We start from the raw sequence: 4,853 nt of genomic DNA, 5'->3' as shown, positions 1-4,853 counted from the left end.
TGCTCATTTAGGCAATGACAAAGAAATAGGAACAAGAACTCTCCTCTGGCATTTCTGGCCCCTAACAAGAATATTCTTGGAAGGGACTTTTAGGGGGCCCTGCTATTCCTGTCAAGTTTTTATCTCCTGTTCTTATCATTTTGAAATAGAATATTTTTAATATTACTGGAGGCATGTTTGAAAATCATTCTTAAAATAAATATCTGACCTAAAACAAAGTATAAAAATTTTAGGCAAAAATTTACAGTAAATATGCAATAGCATTAATATTATTGAAATGTTATTATGTAGTGCCATTCAGGTGTATCTAATGAATAACATGGTATAATTTCATTCAGCTTGGCCATATTTGAGACAGCCTTGTTTTGAGTCAGGCCCTTGATATTCCTTTTGTATAGCACCAATTTTTGGAAATTTATAAGCTAATGTACAAATTTTATTTCAACATACTGTAATCAGTTGTAAAACCTAAGATTTTTTTTTTATTAAGCTAGGGAGTCACATATTTGAAAAGTTATCAGGAATGATTACAGACTGCATCTGTTGGCCTTCCTGAAGATTGTTAGATGAACATACATCAAGCATGAAACTATCTCCTCTCCTGAAGAATGAGAAAGTTTACTATTCATTTGAGTAAGGCTAATTATAAGAACAAATGGCATATTTGCTACTTCACTTGAAAACTTTATTGCCATGCAATATAACAAAGGAAGGGCCAGTGATCTCGAAGTCATGGGCAGGCTAAAACCTTACTTTGTTACTGATGGAATAGCTAATACGTCAAGATTGAATGATGGTGCTGCTGCTATGGTCCTTATGCAAAAGTCAGAAGTTGAGGGTAGAATACTATGACCTTTAGCACAAGTAGTTTCCTGGTCCCAAGCAGGTGTGGAGCCTTCCATTATGGGTGCAAGATCAATTCCTGATGAAACCTGGCTGTTTCCTGAAGGATGTGGATGGATTTGAAATCAAAGAAGCCTTTGCATCTATCTTTGTTGCAATAGCTAAAGAATTTGGATAAACCCAGAGAAGGTCAACATTGAAGAAGGAGTTATTGCTTTGGGTTATCCTCTAGGATCATCTGGCTGGAGAATTCTTGTGACCCTGTTACACACACTGGAGAGAACACATGGCATGTGTGGTGTTGCAGCCCTGTGTATTGGAGGTGGGATGGAAATGGCATTTTGTGTTCAGAGAGGATGAACTGCCTGAAAGTAATCACCCTTCAATAGTTTTTTAGTAAAACACTAGATAATATGTGAAATCAGAGGACCAAAGTGAGAACAGAAATCTTTATAAGAACCCAGGCTGACAACACGCTATACTTTAATGTGTAAGACTCAAGTGCGTCTAACATTGCAAGGGAAATCCAGTCAGTCATCAAGGGTTCCAGAGTGAACAGTTATGTTTTCATAACTTCTCTGTGTATCCTCTTTGTTTTCTGGGTGTAATTTTATCAGACCATGTATTTGAAGAAAGGTAATGGTAACTTCTTTTGCAAACTTCAAGATTTTCACTTTAACCATGGTTGGTTGGTTCAAACACCCCGTTTTTTTTTGTTTTTTGTTTTTTTTTTTTTTTTTTTTTTTTGTGGTTTCCCATTGATCAAATCAAGACCAAACTTGTAGTCAAGAAAAACTCATTAAATGATCTATTGCAAGTTGATTCAGTTCAGTGGTGTATTTCAGCGATTCTGTTCGGAAGACTGCAGCAGTTATAACCAACACACCTCTGTGTTGTAGAAGCAAGCAGCTAGCAAATGGGTGAACTGTTTCTGTTCTTGAATGTGATGTGACCTGCTTCAAGTTCCTACCTTGACTCCCCAAATAGTGGACTGTAACTTGGAATTGTAAGCCAAATAATGAACTATTTTCCTCCCTTAAAAAGTCTGTAAAAAATACCTCGTCCCCCTTCAAGGACGAAGGAAGAGACAAGTCATTGTCCTAAACCGATAGTGACACTCGATTTCTTGAAAGCAAAGCATCGTAGATCAGACAACCCTCCCAGATGAGAGCATTTATTCACAATAGTGAGAACACACCCAGAAACAGGAAAACCATCTTAAAGAACCACTTTTACCCTGAAACAGTATAGACGTCTTCAGACCACTTTGCAGGACCTGAGCAGACACAGTAAAAGGGCTCCATTATTCTTACCCTCTATTTAAACCCAAGCCTCTTGTCAGTACTCAAAGGATGGATGTGGGGTCACTGGGCCTTTTTAGCTGTTTCTCTTTCTAATGTGAACACAGTAATTAAATCTTTCTCACTTTCAATGTACGTTTTATGTAATTACTGTATCACCATGGATGGCTGACTATTGGAGTGGAACTTTTGGTTTAGGTGTTTAGTCTAAAAGCTGTTTACAAAATGCATTAGAAATTCAAAGTACAAATATAAATGTAATACAAAAGGAAGTAAAGGAGTAAATTCAGGAAAGTTTATGATGAAATATATATATATATATATAAGAAAAAGCAGAGGCTGGAGAGATGGCTCAATGGTTCAGAGCATTGGCTGCTCTTACAGAGGACCTGTGTTCAATTCCCAGAACCCATATAACAACTAACAACCATCTGTACCTCTGGTTCCAAGGGATCCTCTGCCCTCGTCTGACCTCTACAGTCATTGTACAACACGGATCCACTTACGTACATATAGGCAATACATTCATACACATAAAAAGAATAAAAAAATAAAATATTAAAAAAGAAAAAGCAAGGTGAAAAATGAAGACAATATAATGGTGATCAGTATTCATTTCTATTTGCAGCTTTCTCGTTATCAAGGTAGACATATATTTCAGCTTCCAATTGGACATTAACTTGCCAGTGTTAGAGTAGTGTAACATATGTTGTTACACTTTATACTGTTCTAAATAATTTTCTATGTAGGCCACATGTATGCTGCTTAGTAGGAGTGGATGTGTTCACTTTAGGAATATGGGTAGAATGCAAAATTCAAAAGAACTTTGTAAATAATAAATGAAGGGAAATAGAGCAAATGTATTTTTAATAGCTCTGATGAAATAAATATTAATTTGAAAATTTAGCTGCTATATATCAAGCCTTTGAATGGATGCTTTTCTAAATATCTTCACAAAATAACCATAAGTGTTCATGTGATGGTTGACATAACACATTTATGAGAAATACTTTTATGATTCTACCAATTAATATTTCTGAGGAATCCAATTTAACATGGTTAGAAAAGTATTATACCAATAATAGAAATGAGCTAGTGACTTCTTTATAAATTATTTCAAATATTACTTAATTAATAAAACTTTACTCCATGGCAGTATTTCCCACAGCAATAGAAATAAATATTCAGCCTTTGAAGCCTCACATTGTCAGCAGCAATGATTTTCCTTCTTTCATAATTAAAAAGGCTAATTAATGTTCCACACTGTGTCATGATTTATGCAGTCACATTTTCCAGGGATAAAATTTAGCATCTTTAGCTGCATTTCCAATATTTAGAATTTCTGCAAGTGTTTTCTTTTTTCTTATTTTAAACTATTGATATATAAGAATTCTTGTTATTGAAAGAAATTATGATATTATAAAATTATAATCATTTTAATCACCTATACATGTGTTTTCCTTTTGTATTAATGATGGTAGCATTCAGTGGGTACAGTTTAATCACAGTTATACTGAACAATGGATGCGTTTGCGGTTTATATCATAAACCTGTTTTCAACAGTAATTACTACTACTCTTATTCATTATTAATTCCAATTCTTTAAAAAAATTATAAATATATCTGGGACTGAGATGGCTCAGAGATTAAGTATGCCTGCTGCTCTTTCAGAGCACCAGGTAAAGTTCCCAGACTAAAATCCAGCTGTCACTATCGCCTGTAAATCCACATCCAAGGAATCTGACCTCCCTTTCTGGCCTCCACAGATATCCACACACAGATAGAATACACTCACACGTACACATAAATAAAAATAAAATAAAAATAGGAATAAAGTAGTTTTTTAAATACAAAAGTAACACACATTGGCTCTAGCACTGCTTCCTGTGGAGCAATAAAGGTCACGCATCCCTGTGCTCTTAGCATTTCTGAAACCATGCTTCATCTGACCCCAGATTAACCATTAGTGTGCTAGGTAGAATCTTGCTTATACACTGGCTAAGAGTAGAGAGTAGGATTAAAGATAGAACAAGTCAAAAATAATCTTATTCCTATGTCTTTCTCATGTTTTTTTGCTTATTTCTATGTAAAATTTGCTATGTGTGATAAAATATTTGTAAATTACAAAATCATATCCAAGTAATTATCTACATGAATGATGCATGGTTTCAGATCTACATGAATGATGCATATTATTCCTATAATAATTTAATAATTATTAAAATTTAATAAGTTTACAGGACTAATAGATTTATCTACTTATTTTCCTTAATATCAATGAGCATTCATGAAAGGTGCTCAGTGCATTTGTGAAAAAATATCAATACCAATTATTTAAAGAAAATTAATGAAACTACTGTCATTAAAGACATTAGTGCATTCTGAAGAAATAACCTGGTATTTAACATTCATTTTCTTGAAGTATGTGTTTTCAAATGTAATTAATGAAAGGAGCACATGCATAGGATACACACTAATAGCATTTTGTCCCTGAAAATATAATTTGTTAAAAATAAGAGTTCAATTCATTATTAATTTTCAAACTGCCTACAGTTTATAGAAAATTATTTTTGGAGTACATTTTTGAAATGATAGAGAATTAACGTAGCCAAGCTGTGCACAGACTATTTAGACAATTTATTAGAAAGGTTAATTCCATTGCTCTGTTATCATGACCGGTTTAGATACTGAATTTGGGGAGTAGAAATG

The 4,853-nt window shown here is 33.9% G+C and overlaps 1 pseudogene; it reads left to right on the top strand.

Annotated features, from left to right (window-relative positions):
• Positions 1–693: 693 nt before the first annotated feature.
• Positions 694–1,203, top strand: LOC103746588 (annotated as a pseudogene).
• Positions 1,204–4,853: the final 3,650 nt, after the last annotated feature.

This window comes from Nannospalax galili, unplaced genomic scaffold (assembly GCF_000622305.1).
Source record: "Nannospalax galili isolate Female #2095 unplaced genomic scaffold, S.galili_v1.0 scaffold1804, whole genome shotgun sequence".
NCBI classification, from domain to species: Eukaryota; Metazoa; Chordata; class Mammalia; order Rodentia; family Spalacidae; genus Nannospalax; species Nannospalax galili.
This window is presented reverse-complemented; position numbering and strand designations above follow the sequence as displayed.